Genomic DNA, 16,374 nt, shown 5'->3' on the forward strand with positions numbered 1-16,374 from the left:
TAAGAGAATAGACTTTTTTCTTTTTATATAGTATACATTTTATTAGTTTGTACAAATATATTCTCATATTACAAACGCAATTGAGTGCATGCATCTTCCTTTGATATTTGAATCATCTGAAATAACAAATAGAACTATACATTCAAAACAATCCTCATTTGGATAACAAAAAAAAGACAAGTTAAACAACAAAAAAAAACTTTTCCTTTCTTACAGGTGAACACTGAGGTAGATTTAATTTGGCTTTCATTTTAAAAGATCCCAAAACCAAAAGCAGCTTAAAAACTAATTAAAATGGATTTAAAATTTGTTTACTAAGCTATTGGTCTCTAGCATCATTTTCTCTTTTCTGTTGTTTTGATGCAGGTTCTTTTTTGTGTTTCTTCTCTCACTCTTTTCACTGGTCCACTTGCACCATTTTCATCATGTTCATCATCACTAACAAATTTCATTTTCTTTCCCTGAAACTGTACTTTTCCTTTAGCAAACTCAGGCTAGGCAGCTTTATTACCCTTTCCTTTTAAATCTGTGACCTTTTGGCTTCCATTTGTTTGGGGATTCGTGTTGGTCTTTTATGATTTTTTCAATGCTTCTTTTTCCACCTGTCCTTCTAGTACTTCACAAGTCACTTCTTTGTTCCTTAATTGTAGATTACCATTATTTGCATCTTTGGCTTTTCCCAACGCTTCCTCAACTTTTTCTTTAAATCGAATTATTCCCTCTTTTGTACCTCTGATAAAGTCTATCCATTTTAGTTCACCATGATTTGAGAAAAGGATGTGTGAACCTTCTCTACAGGTCTGATCATCTAAGTCATCCAAAAATTTCAGCAAGCATCCAATCTTTTTTCTCAAGAGATTCCATTTCAGCATCTTCTAGCTTTCATTTTCCTTCTTGCTCTTGTTTAGCTCTTAATTTATCCTCCATATTACTTTGTTGCCTTTCTTCACTTTTTTCAGTAAAGTAATATTTCTTGAAAAGTATTAGCAGACCATGTCTTTGTACTTCTGGCCAGGGGTCTCTACAAACTTTTTAGCAGATTCATTGTTACCAAACACAGCAAACACTGATCCTTTAAATGCTTTACACAATGTTCTTCTCATCAGGATATTTAGTACTTGACCTCTATCTTCTAATCATTCTTTCATGTCATCAACAGTTGCATCAGTTGGGAAGCCTTTGATATAAATAGATGTTTTTTACATCATTTTTATACTCATCGGTCACTTCAAGGAGGAGTTTACCTAGAGACATTCTGATTTTAGTTTTATCTTCACTGATTTCCATGAGTTCTGCCTTGTATTTCCTCAATGCTTCCACAATTACATTAAAGTCTGTTGTGAGATGGTTTAACCTGTTGAATTTTATCAATATCTCCAAAGGTACCCAGCCTTCATTCAGTTTGACCTGTTCCTTTAAAAATTTGTCCCATGGCAAATTGAAGTCTCGAAATTAATACTCAATTTGATGACAGACTTTGGCCTTCAGACCAGCATTTTCAGCCACTGTGGCATTCTTTAAGATCCTAGTCCTGCAGAGTCAAGCCACAAGCTCACAAGCAACAGTAACATCTTGACTTCCCCTGAGTAGCTCTTAAGTGTTCTTACCACACACAGAAAAAAAGGTAACTATGTAAGGTAACAGTGTCAGGTAACTTGATTGTAGTCATCATTTTGCAATGCATACATATGTCAAATAATCACGTTATACACCCTCAATATATACAATTTTTGTTGATGAATTGTACCTCAATGAAACTGGAAAAATATTTTAATAAAGTAAAATAAAATTTGCATTTCTGATTTTATGAACCTGTCTTTTACCCTAGGAGAGCCAGGTTGGGGAGGCGGAAGAGAGGAAAGAATGATCTCTTTTTCTTACTCATCCATATAATTTCTTTATGTTGAAAATGTCTTCCTAATGCTTATTTTTGTTTTACTTACCTTAAAATGGAAAGATTTTAATATAATCAAATAATTTAGTATTTTCCTTTATAACATCTACATAAAAGGCAAAAGAAGGGAGGAAATATGAAAACGAATGAGATTCAAGTTTAATAGAATTTGGCAAAAATAGCACCTTTTTCTTTGTAAATGATATTTGCTCTAGTATATGTGCGTATTTGCTTATGTTTGTAGCTGATACCAGTTCTTGAGGTAAAGAAATTACTTCAGGTCTTGCCTATGATGGGTGTCTTTGTAAGATCACTCTAAGTCCAGAGGAAGTTTTCTTAAATATGCAGGTGTAGTATCTCCACAGTCATCCCATTTCAGGAGAACAAGGCATAAAGACACATGACTCATGCTACTCAAATGCCAGTAAGACCACTAACCAAATATTTATTTAAAATTGGAAGCAAGTTCATAAAGCAATCAGTTAGTCAGCTGAACAAAGCATCCCCTCCCTAAAGGAGAGTCATGAATGAGTGTAAGAAGTTAGTTAGATAATATAGAACTAGAGAAAAAGGAGTTGGAAATGGCAATATTCTAATACCTGTCTTTGAATGTATTGAGTGAGACACAGTCTTTAATAGGGCCTAAATGAATTATGATGATTTAATTGCTATGACTTGAGTAAACTAACAATTGTCCTTTTCTTATCATCACATTTATGACTAGTACCATTGTTTTTATCAGTAAATATTTGGAATATTTGATGAGCATTTTTTGGCCTTTTTTGAAGGCATCCAGGTCCAATGTAAGATTCCAGTTCTTCTCGAGTTAAATAAACTGATTTGTTGGTCTTGTTAGTTGGGGGTTTCCTATACATTGAGTGTCATGTTAAGCAAAATTTACTCCTAAAAGATAGTTTGATGGGGCTGATGGGTAGGATACACAGGTGTGCAAAAATTGCAAAACTAATTGAAGATAATGAATGCTCCACTGTTCTGCCCTGGAGCCACAGAACAGCAGGTAACATGTCTTAGCTTTTTCTTTATTCTGTTTTTCAACATATTCTTTGCCAATTGAGAAATCTGTTTATTTTCGGTGCATTTAGAGTTTGGCATTTTAGAATTTTATGTTATTTATTTCCAAACCATCTGAAAATTTGTCAGTTTTTGTTTAACCTGTTAAAAATATTGACTTGCAGTTGCAGCTTTACATAAAGTAGTCACTGGTTTCCAATATAGTTAAGGTTTGTAGATAAACACCAGTCCTAAGTAGAAATATTTCTATACCTCCAGTCAATAGGCCAACATGTGCATTATCAGATTTGATCATAACTGGGAGATCAATGGAGATTAAATGTTTCCAATTTCATTATATGCTTCTGTTTAATTATCTGAGTACCAATTATGCAAGCATTATTCTTTGCAATTCTAGAAAGAGACAAAATATGTGTTCCAAAGGTGGCTGGGTGGTTGTTGTTGTTGTTGTTGTTGTTTTGAGATGGAGTCTCAATGTGTCGCCCAGGCTGGAGCGCAGTGGTGTGATCGGGGCTCACTGCAACCTCTGCCTCCCAGGCTCAAGTGATTCTCCTGCCTCAGCCTGCTGAGTAGCTGGGTGCACACGACCGCACCCAGCTAATTTTTGTATTTCTTGTAGAGACAGGTTTTCACCATGTTGGTCATGCTGGTCTTGAACTCCTGGTCTGAGGTGATCTACCTGCCTCAGCCTTCCAAAGTGCTGGGATTACAGGCATGAGCCACCACGCCCTGCCAAAATAGCTGCTTTTTGAAAAGCTCTTTGAAAATATGACATCCACACGTGAAAAGATCAACATTAGGAAAGTTAAACAGCCTATATAAAAAAAAAAAAAAACAGTGAAATAGATGTTTCCAGGAATTATACATTAATATAACACATAGAATAAATGCTGGGTTCAAATGAGTTCAGGGAAAAGGTCAGTAAGCAAACTTGGTCAGAGAATGTTCCATTACTGGTCACACTCAAAGGATGGATAGAATTTGGCAAGAACAGAGGATAAGGATGAAAGTGTGGTTGGTTGGAGATACCAAATGGTGTAAACAGAAATGTTCTATTATTAGGTTGGCGCAAAAGTAATTGCAGTTTTTGCCATTATAGAAGAGGGACTTTATCAGTCTAAGTAAACACGGAGGTCAAGTTAGAATGCTCTATTTAATATCTAATGGATGTTTGAAAACTTATTTTGTGTTCATGGGAACTGTTGTAATAACATTATAGCAAAGCATATTCTATTGTTCAGAGTTTTGCTTTATGGACTTAACTGAGATTTCTCAGAAGAATACTGTATGCTTGTTTTCCATTTTTACTAGCACTGGTACATAACCTGATACATAAAAGTCATTTACCAAATCTTAGATGAATGAAATGGGGCAAAAATAAATTCTGACAGATTTTCCTTTAATTCCTGGAGCTTACATTTTTAGTGAGAAAGGCAAGAGATACCTGAATATTCTCTGGTTTAAAGTGATATTCTATTCGCTTTCCTCTGAAAAGGAAATGAATTGAAAAATACACTTGAAAATACTGTGTTACTGCTGAAAGAAATCATAGATGACATAAACAAATGCAAAAACATTCTTTACTAATGGACTGGAAGAATCAATATTGCTAAAATGTCCATCTGCCCAAAGCAATCTAGAGACTCAATGCTATTCCTATCAAATTGCCAACATCATTTTTCACAGAATAAGAGAATTATTCCAAAATTCCCACTGTTGGTGAGAATGTAAAATTATTTCAGTTTTCAGTCCCTGTGGGAAGCAGCTTGGAGATTTCTCAAAAAAAAAAAAAAAAAAAAAAAAACTTGACCTACCATTTGACCCACCAATTCTATTACTGCATATAAACCCAAAGGAAAATAAACTGTTCTACTAAAAAGACACTTGCACTCATCTGTTCATTGGAGCAGTATTCACAATACCAAAGGCACAAAATCAGTCTAGGCACCCATCAATGGTGGACTGGATAAAGAAAATGTGGTACATATACCCCATGGAATACTACACAGCCATAAAAAATGATGAAATCATATCTTTGCAGCAACATGGATGCAGCTAGAGGTCATTATCCTAGGTAAATTAACAGAAACAGAAAATCAAATATAGTATGTTCTCACTTATAGTGGGAGCTTATTCCCGAGTACACACAAAGATGGGAATGATAGACACTGGGGACTACTAGAGTGGGGAGCGAGAGGGGCAAGGACTGAAAAGCTCCCTGCTGGTTACTACATTCACTATCTGGGTGACAGAATCAATAAAAGCTCAAAGGTCAGCATCTGGCAATATACTACACCTTGTAACAAAGCTACACATATACCCCTGAATCTAAAATTAAAATTATTTTTAAAAGAGATTCAGGCCAGGTATAGTGGCTCACAACTGTAATCCCAGCACTTGAGGAGGCTGAGGCAGGGGGGTCACTTGAGCTCAGGAGTTCAAAACCAGCCTGGGCAACAAAGTGAGACCCCTGGAGAGACAAAGAGTGAGAGAGAGAGAGAGAGAGAAATTCAAATCACAAAAGCTAAAAAAGAGAGAGAGAGAAATTCACATCACAAAAGCTAAAAGAGAGAGAGAAATTCAAATCACAAAAACTAAGAGAGAGAAATTCAAATCACAAAAACTAAAAGAGAGAGAGAAATTCAAATCACAAAAACTAAGAGAGAGAAATTCAAATCACAAAAACTAAAAGAGAGAGAGAGAAATTCAAATCAGAAAAACTAAAAAAGAGAGACTCAAATCACAAACTAAAAAAGAGAGAGAGAAATTCAAATCACAAAAACTAAAAATGAGAGAGAGAAATTCAAATCACAAAAACTAAAAATGAGAGAGAGAAATTCAAATCACAAAAACTAAAAAAGAGAGAGAAATTCAAATCACAAAAACTAAAAACGAGAGAAATTCAAGTCACAAAAACTAAAAGAGAGAGAGAGAAATTCAAATCACAAAAACTGAAAGAGAGAAATTCAAATCACAAAAACTAAAAACATAATTCTATGTTAAAGTTAAATGGGATTATTTTTATGTATTAATTTATTCATTCAACAAATATTTATTGGCTACTTAGTACACACTGGATACTACTGTTCTAGGGGAAGATGATACAGTGGTTAACGAAGTGAATAAAACTTCTGTCCTCATGGAGCTTATATTCTAGTAGAGGGAAACAAACTAATTTGTTTAAAAAGTAAAAATTATTATATGAACTGTAGTTTGTAGAAATTGACCAAATCGTTCGCTTCTTTCTGTATCCCCACCTTGACTATGTCATGTCACCATGCCCGAATTCTGACTGTGCTTGGCCATGCCACCTGCTTTAGCCAATGGGCCACCTTACTAGTTTGCTGATGGTTGAGAGACACATGCCACAGAGCCAAGACCCCCACCTCACTGGGCCCCGCCTAGATTAGCCAGCAGCCAGGGGAGCCACAGACCTGGAAATGAACCTAGCCCACATCAGTGGAGCTGCCTAGAGACCCACAGTTGGCCACAGACACAGGACAGATCAGACAAGGACTGCACACTTGGAGCTAAATAAATGTTTGCTGTTGCACACCAAGGGATTTGAGGTTCTGTGTGAATGCAACATTTTTGCAGCAATGCTGATAATTGTGTTTGAGAAAAATAAAACTGCAAGGGTCAACAGGGAGAGCAGGGAGGTGGTCATTTGCAAGTTTATGTAAGGTAATCAGGGAAAGTCTCCCTGAGAAGATGACGCTTGAGAAAAGACTTCAGGAGGTGGGAGAGGGACCTATGTCTCTATCCAGGAGGGAAGGGGGACTATGTCTCTATCCAGGAGGGAAGGGGGAGTGTTTCAAGCTGAGAAAAGAACATGTCCGAAGAGAGAGCCTTCTGTGTCTAAGGATCGCAAGAAAGCCAGTGTGACTGGAGCAATGACAAAGAGATGAAGGAGATGAGGTCAGTAAAACCAGGGGAACAGAACAGACCCAAATTCTGTGGTGCTCCAGGAATTCTCAAAGCTGTTATGCTTACATGCCTTGTGAATTCTAGAATGGATATTTGGAGTTCTGCAATTCCTCACATGCACTTGATAATCCAACCCTTTTTTGCACAGAGCATCTCAAAGCACAAGAGCCTGCAGAACCCTCCTCTGGGAGGGCTAATTTACTGACATGCAGATAAATGGGTTGCCTTAATCTTAAGGTCCCAGGCGAGGCCCAGATAGAATGGTCTGAGACAGGTTGAAGCTAGCACCCTGAGTACGTTCCAGAGGATCCAGGCTCTCAGGTGGAACCAAGTCGGCTCCAAATCACGCCCCTCCAGCTACGTGACTTGACATGCAGCACATACATTGGATTTTATCATTAGAAAAGTTTCATATGTGGCATATTACGTCAGCACAAGAATGTTCCAAATGAAATAAAATTCTACCGGGGGAAAAAATTAGATAGTGTGTTAAAATACATGGAAGTCATAAATCACTAAGACATCCAGGCTTTCCATTAAAAAAAAAAAATCAGGGTAGATTCTCCAGATGGTCTCAATCCACATCATTTGGGTGGAAACCAAATGCTTCAACCTGTCTCAGCAAAGAACATCTCATTTCGAAATAAAAGTAAGAAATGGAATGTCTGTGGTGATTTTAAAGATGGATTAATGTTTAAGTGACTTACATTAAAATGCACATGGCTATCGATTTGCTACAGGAAGTATCTCAACCCAAGGCCCTTGCGCTGGAGAGGTTCTGCTGTCTGTGCTGAATTTAAGACAAATGTATACACGACACAAGCATTTTCATTCATACTCTATTATTTTATTCTAAACTCCCCTCTTTTCCTAACTCCTTCATTATACCTTTTCACCCATACTCCTTCCAATTATAGCTACTTCTTTTAAAGCAATAGAGGATTTTAAAGCGGAGAATTTATAACATCTCCACCAAGTACAATCTACAATGTATATTTTATTTGAGTTGTTAAAGTTCTTGGCCATCAGAGATACTACTGAGTATACTATGTCTTCCGTATTTTCCATCTGTCTTATTTACATGTTGATATAAAATAACATGTGTAGAAACATCTTGAAATAATGTAAATTAAGCATTTTGCAAGGGAACATGTCCCTTAAACAGCATAGTACATCCATTTTTTAAAGTTTCCATGTAACTACGAAATATCTTTCTGTAAACTGAGAAGAGGCAAATTTTCCTTTGCTCCCTTGAAAGGTCTGTATTTCCTCCATTCATGACTGATCAGACTCTTCTAATTCCTTTTCAAAACTGTGTGCCCAAGGGAGAATTTTACCTCCGTTTCTGATCCACATAGCTGACAGGGGAGACCTAGAAAATATCTGTAAAATCCAGGAAATGGTGTGCATGAGACGGCAAGAAGCAAGTCTCTGAGATTCTCCTGCTATGCAATGTGCTATCTACCTCCTTCAAGCAATGTCTGGGTTATTCCTCCTATTGGAATGGAGATTCCACATGTAAGCATCACACTGCATCCTTGGAGGTAGTAGAGGGGGAATATCTATTATTTACCTACTTTAAGAGAAGCCCTCTCTACTAGATCCTAAAAAATATCAAAGTATGGCACCATCACTGGCCACAAGACAGATACATTATAGTTGCGTAAATAAGGTAGCATTTCTATTTTTATAAAAATTTTTAATTATTCAAAATAACTTGAGTTGTTTAGATACTAATATATTAATAGAAGTTCAATAGAATAAGAACTATTACTCTAGGATGAGTCAGGCCATCTGGGTAAACTTCAGAGAGGTGGATACTTTGATTTCACCCTTGTAACATAAGCTCTGCACTCAGGTAGGATGAGAGATGAGGAGGTGGCTGCAAGCAAGCCTATTCCTTAAAACAGACAAGTAAATAAATAAAAATAAAACATATTATGTGAATTAGATACTATCATAGGTGGAGAGATAGTAAAAAAAAAAAAAGCAACATAGAATGTCAAGTCCTTTACATTTTATATTCTAGAGTGAAAAAGCAACAAACATGTAATGGAAAAAAAAATCTTCATATCAAATTGTGATAAGCGTTATAGGAAAATAAAACAGGATGATGGCACAGGGAGGGATGGCCACTTCAACCAAGATGGTGAGGGGAAGACCTTTCTAATGAGCTGGCATCAGAAAGCTCATCAGACATTGACCTGGGGCAATGGCTGGGCAGAGAATGTGTAGGGCAGGATTTCCTCAAGTCTAGGTTGTAGAACTCTGGCATCCAGGGACATGTCTAAAAGTGACCAAGATAAAAAGAACCTTTTCCATAGATTTCCCATTTGGAGATTCATAATACACATTAGCTATTAGAGATGCTTGAAAGTCCCTCGGTAAGGAGAACCTGTTTAACTCAATGCTTCTCTGACATGCCTGAACATGATGGTTGTTTTTTGGGGTTGGTGGTGTATATCTGTGTTGGGAGTCATGGGGCAGGAGAGGCCAGCTGTACTCTAATAACATCTCCGCTACTGGTTTGCAAAATGCTGTTCATGGCAAACTAAGAAGTCTGAAGACTCCAACAGAATAAAACCAGAATGGAGCCTCCTGTCATTGTGCAACATGGTGGACTGTTTAGAGTTTGATCTATAATAATAAGAAGTCATTTTAATTTTCGTACAGGAAACATACAGGGTAAAAGTGTCTGCTTTGATAGTGTTACCCAGACAGTGATCATGCAGAGTAGAGTTAATGAAGGAAAGAAAACACAGAGTAGTGGGGAAAGTATTACTCTAGCTTAAGCAAGAATGCGTGAACCTCAAAAATAGCAAAGGAAATGAATAGCAAAGAGAAGATACGAAAGATTATTAAAGAAGAATTTACCAAACAAGAGGAATTGCCAGATATCTGGGACATGGGAAAGATACTAAATATTGAGTTGGAAGCAGTGGGTTGGTATTAAGGTGATAAATCGAAACAACTACAAAAAAATTAAATAACATTATAATAAGCAAACTGAGGACAGGCAAGGACAGAGGATGAAATGGCAATAAGGATTGAAACGAAATTTTGGTTATGATATGAATAGCCTAGAGTGAAAACTTTAGGAGTTAATTACTCATTTTATAAGGAAGCTACTAAAGCTTTCTTAGTAGGGCATGGGAAGATCAACAGTATGTTTTTGTAATCTTTGCTGGGTACCAATGTAGTTTAGGATTAACTGGAGAAGGGCGACAGTGGAGCAGTGTCTAAGAGACAACAGTCGGAAAAGGAAAGAGGAGAGAGATGCTCAAGCTGTTTAACTGCTAGAATATGGAAACAGGCAGAGCGAAGTTTATAGCAAGCACTCACAGGTAAAGAAAAGTCAAGCATGGGCTGGGCGCAGTGGCTCACGCCTGTAATCCCAGCACTTTGGGAGGCTGAGGCAGGCGGATCACGAGGTCAGGAGATCGTGACCATCATGGCTAACACAGTGAAACCCCGTCTCTACTAAAAAAAAAAAAAAAAAAAAAATATTAGCCGGGCGTGGTGGCGGGCGCCTATAGTCCCAGCTACTCGGGAGGCTGAGGCATGAGAATGGCGTGAACCTGGGAGATGGAGCTTGCAGTGAGCTGAGATTGCGCCATTGCACTCCAGCTTGGGCGACAGAGCAAGACTCAGTTTCAAAAAAAAAAAAAGAAAGAAAAAACAGTCAAGCATGACAGTATTGTTATCAGAATTGGAAAGATGGGGTTGGCAGTCAAAGTTAAGGGTGGAGGCAGCAGGTGATTGAGAGCAGATTCTCAGTTCCATCTGGAACAAGTTGAGTTTGAGTATCTGGTGGGTTAATCAGGAAGAGACATTCTGCAGATAGCCGAAGCTGAAGGGAGATGAAGACTGTATAGACAATTAGGTTATCACTGAGGTTAAAAGTACCAAACAAGACTGTCCTGCCTCCACCACTTACTCTCTGTGTGACTCTGTGAAAGTTACTTATCTTTTCTGTGACTCAGTTTTTTTTTTTTTTTGAGATGGAGTCTCACACTGTTGCCCAGGCTGGAGTGCAGTGGCGCGATCTTGGCTCACTGCAACCTCTGCCTCCCAGGTTCAAGCTATTCTCCTTGCCTCAGCCTCCCAAGTAGCTGGGATTACACACATCTACCACCACACCCGGCTAATTTTTTTGTATTTTTAGTAGAGACAGGGTTTCACTATGTTGGCCAGGCTGGTTTCAAACTCCTGACCTAGTGATCCACCCGCCCCAGGCTCCCAAAGTTCTGGGATTACAGGCGTGAGCCACCGTGCCCAGCCTCTGCTTTCCTCTTCTATAAAATGGGGTTAATGATAATATCAATCTCATTACACTGTTGTAAGCGTTTAAAAAGTAGGTGCATGGGAACTGCTTAAAAGAATATCTGGCACACAGTGTTTTCAAAATTATGTTGAATTACATAAGCCTTTTTAATTCTCCACAAGGATGAGTAAATAATGCCTATTGCTATGGAGTTTATATTTTGATTCTCAAATCCAACCTCAGGAAAAGAGTACCTGAAAGACAATGCACTGTGTCTTTGCCTTGTTTCCAAATCACTGTGTTTCCTTTGTAATAGTTGATCAACTAGGCCATTAAAGTAGCCTAGATACTAGATCTAGATTTTTAAATAATTTTAAGACAATTTAAGACTTAAATCTGTTAAATTGAAATGAACTTGGAGGTTCAGAGGGATGACAGGAGACTGTCATATCACTTTATTCCTGAAGGTTTTCTCTCAACTGTTCACATTTTTTACGACTTTCACCAGACTCAGCTTAGACACATTATGGTTAGGGTTAAGATTAGGGTTAGAGTTAGGGTTAGGGTTAGGTTTAAGAATAGATTTCGGAAAAGTTTAGAGAATTAAGTCTCTAAAAATACATGGTCATGAAAGCATTAACCATTTTAATAGAAAAGCTTATACATCTTGCATCAGAATGTTCACCAGAGTTATTGGTGTAATAAAACTTCAAAACTTGTTAGTGCAACTTAATGAAGCTGCTTATGAACTGCTACTTTAAAAATTCATGCCTGTTAATCCAGCCTGTCTCTCAAAGTGGGCTCTCACAAAGGAAGGGATTATTTCATAGTACATCCTGTTCTGCTGTTTAGGGAGGATGCTTCGCTGCTTCTACGGGTGACGGTTTTCTGGAAACAGTTACTACCCTGAAGAGACATGCTCAGATAAAAACTAAGTCGTTTCTCTTTGCAAATGGAAAAATGCTCAGTTCATATATCTTACATCCAAAAACTTGAAAAATAAAATTATAAGACACACTTTTTCGTTTTTCATATCTGAATAATATTTACATATGCATTTTAAAAGAGGATTTAGTTTGTTTTATAGAACTTGTCTTAATAATGACCAATAACATCTGTTTAAAATTCTGATGAAATGTTAACCATTCTATCCTATCTACAAATAGGTTAGATTTATGTCTTTAAAGGTCTGAGTCAGAGACACATAGAATAAATTAACATTTTATTTTATTTAGACAGGGTCTTACTCTGTTGCTCAGGCTGGAGTTCAGTGGTACAATCTCAGCTCACTGCAACCTCCGCCTCCTGGGTTCAAGCGATTCTCCTGCATCAGTAGCTGGGATTACAGGTTCCCACCACTACACCTGGCTAATTTTTGTTTTTTATTAGAGTCAGGGTTTTACTATGTTGGCTAGGCTGGTCTTGAACTCCTGACCTCAGGCAATCCTCCCACCTCAGCCTCCCAAAGTGCTGGGATTACAGGCGTGAGCCACTGCACCTGGCAGAAAATAACATTTTAATTTTGTCATCATGTTTATGTAAGTTGTAATTTTTTTAGGTCATGTAAACAGAGCAATTTAGGCAGAGAATAATTTCAATTATTGACCACAAGCTTTGTTCATTTGTTTGTTTTAAAGAAAGAGTTTTTTTCTTTTCTCTCAAAATGGTACTGTGACTATAAAGACATTTTCCTTTAAATTCATAAAGAAAACAAAGATAGTTTGGTGCTTAACACTCGAGACACCTGGAGGTAGAATTAGTTGCCAAGGATTGTATTTACAATTACATTTTATATGAAGTAACACATGGTCTTATTAGCTTCAGTTTAATATAATTCTCCCTGCAAATGTCAGTTGAAGTGAAAAGAATCTTCCGAAGACGCTGAATCGGAAGCCGATATGCTTACTGGCATGGGCGTTGGGTTGTGGTTTGATTTCGTAGGGAAAGTAATGGAAAACTCTGGGCTTCCTAGGTCCCCCCTCCTCCTTGACTTCTAGACCACAGTGATTTGGCACAAGCAGAATTGAAGGAGAACTTTCTGAATTTTTTAGCAGTGGTATATGACTCCATTATAAATACCATGTGGGCTGAGCGCATGTGAGCAATGGAAGTGAACAACCTAACACAAGATGAGACAAGGATACTTTAGTGAAGAGTCGCAACTCCTTGAGAACACAGCCATAAAGCAGGTTTATTTCCCCATTGTTAACAAATACGCTCTGCTCATAAAGATCACATTTTTTTTTCCAGCTTGTTAGTGAGCTCATCTGATCATATAAATTTTCACTTATTTTATGTCATTAGAGGAGTTCCTTTTTCCCATTCTGGCACCTCAGTGTTGGAGCAGAGCCATCTCCACATGGGACTTCAGGGAGGGAGGCTGCTGCTCTCCCTGAATACTGCAACCGCTGAGGCCTAGGGGCTGGGTATAAACACAAGTGTTCTTCCAGCTTCCTACTCTCTGCTGTTTTGAGTCTAAAATTATCCGAGATTGTTCTTATTTATTTATTTATTTTTGAGATGGAGTCTCACTCTGTCGCCCAGGCTGCAGTGCAGTGGCACGATCTCGGCTCACTGCAACCCCTGCCTGCTGGGTTCAAGCAATTCTCCTGCCTCAGCCTCCTGAGCAGCTGGGACCACAGGCACATGCCACCATGTCTGGCTGATTTTTTTGTATTTTTACTAGAGATGGGGTTTCATGAGGCTGGTCAGGCTGGTCTCAAACTCCTGACCTCATGATCCGCCCCACCTTGGCCTCTCAAAGTGCTGGGATTACAGGCATGAGCCACCATGCCCGGCCCTAATATTTATTATATGCATGACTCTGAAGTGGCCAGGAAAAGCTGAGATTGGGAGGTAAACCAGACACATGAAACAGTAACAGGACCAGGATTAGAAATCTCCTCCCAAATTCCCACTTCACGGCTTAACTACTAACTAAAACCCCGGTGCTGCTCTGAGCAATACAAAATTAAGTAAATTTTCCAAAGCCATTAAGAAAGCTATGCTTGTTTAAACTCTCAGTGTAACCTGAAATAGTTTGAAACAACTGTTTACATTTGAAAAACTGAGGAATGAAGACTATAGATGGAAAGCAGGAAATAATGACATAGATAAACAGGCAATAAACAAGAAAATGGCTTTTGTATCACAAATGGACATAAAACACTTTTTCTTGATGGTTCACTTTCCACACATGGAAGTTAAGCTTAACAAAAGAAGAAATGTTTTCTGTCTTTCCTATCTTCATCTGTATCCCCTGGCACCAACAGTAGTACCTACCACATAATTGGCTCTCAATAAATAATCTGAATCAATGAATCAATAATTTTGGCCAGATTTTTAAATAGGTTATAGACAAAAGTGATACAAGTAATAGTGATACAGCAGTAGTACCTGGCACATAATTGGCTCTCAATAAATAATTTGAATCAATCAACCAATTACTAACTTTAGCCAGATTTTAAAGAGGTTATGGACAAGTGACACAAATAATAGGATCAACACAGGTTTTCAATGCAACAATTAGATTATAGCACCGAGCATCTTTGTCAAATATTAAATGCTCTCATTTAGCTCCCAGATGTTCCTTTCATTCCTGCATTAGAATATTTATCAGACTGCTGTAACCATTTGTTCACATGTCTGTCTGCCCCACTAGACCACCACGCCTGCCTTTCTCCTGCTTATACAGTGTCTGGCAGATAGCGTTCAATAAATATTTGATGAGTGAAGGAACGAATAATAGGCACCTGGAGAGCAAACATTCCAGATGCGTTACTAATTGAGATGTCAGAAATCTCCTCAACTTTTCGATGAAAAAACAACTGTAGGGTAATATCCTTCTCAAGGTTTCTCAGGCCCCATGAACGATTTTGGTTTATTTTTGCATTCTTTAAACGGAGTGGCGGGGAAAAAAGCATTTCTTACACTGCAGTCACAGAGATGACCACATGATGGCGCTCACGCTGCACCGTAAACCCAGAAGCAGCTGAGCAGTGTGGATCCCTGGGCTCCTCCACGTCCCTCTCTCTCCTCTTCTGCCCCCATTCTTCTGCTGTTTCCCCTCCGGTCCTCTCTCCTTCCCATCCAGTCAAGCTTGATACATATTAACAGTTGCCAAGAAGCTGTCAGAACGGAACTGGGGTACTCCCCACCTGAAGCTGGTATTTTCTTTGTTCTGTGACAGGCCAAATTCTGTGTACTCCTCCCTTTTTTTTTTTTTTTTTTTCTCAAAAAGAACATTTTGAAAGCTGTTTAAATTGTGTATCTATAGTTAAGGACAGTTATTATTTTGCCCTTCATTGGCTCCTGCAAGTGACCTATCCTTCCTAAGCAAAATAGCCAAAAGAGCAAATGGTGTCCTAAGTCATTAGAATCCCCTCAGCTAGGGAAATTGAAATCTAAGCCTTTGCCAACATATACAAAAGAAGTAGACAATTACAGGCGATTACTACGTTCAGTGCAGATTGGAAAAGTTGGAGAACAAAAATAAGTTACATGATAATCACTTACCTGTTAAGAATTAAAAATGAGTTTAGAAAGTAGATAACCAATGCAGTTTTAAAAAATGGAAAGAGTAGCCCGGCATGGTGGGGTGTACCTGTAGTCCCAGCTGTTCCTCCAGAGGCTGAGAAGGGAGGATCACTTGAGTCCAGGAGGTCGAGGCTGCAGAGAGACATGACCACGCTACTGCACTCCAGCCTGGGTGGGTGACAGAGAGACCCTATCTAAAAAAATAAAGAAAAAAGAAAGGGAATGGGGATAAAAGTTTTAATTGAATCTTTAAAGTGGGTTTTTCTTTTCTTTTTGATTGAGGCAAGCATTATATATGACGACATGCTCCAAGGTTTATGTTTTCTTATAAACAATTTTATCGAGATATAATTTACATTTAATAAAATGTATCCATTTAAGGAAATAATCCAGTGAGTTTTGACAAATGTGTATATACTAATGTAAAACACTGCCACAATCAAGACACATAACTTTTCCAATGTGTAAGAATGTTTCCTTATGACCTCTCAGGCCAGTCCCTGCCCTCACTGGTTTCTATTATCTGAGAACACTTCTACCTGACTTTGACCTTCATGTAAATGGACTCAAACAGTATATATACATTTTTTGTGTCTGGCTTCTTTTGCCCAATATATTTTTGATGTTCATCCACACTGCAGAGTGCATTTGCAGCTTATTCTTTTATTGCTGAATAGTGTTCAACTATATGAACATACTTTTTTATTAATTTTCTTCATAG

General features: G+C 38.0%; 1 pseudogene; it reads right to left on the reverse strand.

Annotated features, from left to right (window-relative positions):
* Positions 1-319: 319 nt before the first annotated feature.
* On the reverse strand, positions 320-15,167 carry LOC117099240 (annotated as a pseudogene).
* Between the last annotated feature and the right edge of the window lie 1,207 nt (positions 15,168-16,374).

The sequence above is a fragment of the Trachypithecus francoisi genome, unplaced genomic scaffold, assembly GCF_009764315.1.
Source record: "Trachypithecus francoisi isolate TF-2019V2 unplaced genomic scaffold, Tfra_2.0 Lachesis_group16, whole genome shotgun sequence".
NCBI classification, from domain to species: domain Eukaryota; kingdom Metazoa; phylum Chordata; class Mammalia; order Primates; family Cercopithecidae; genus Trachypithecus; species Trachypithecus francoisi.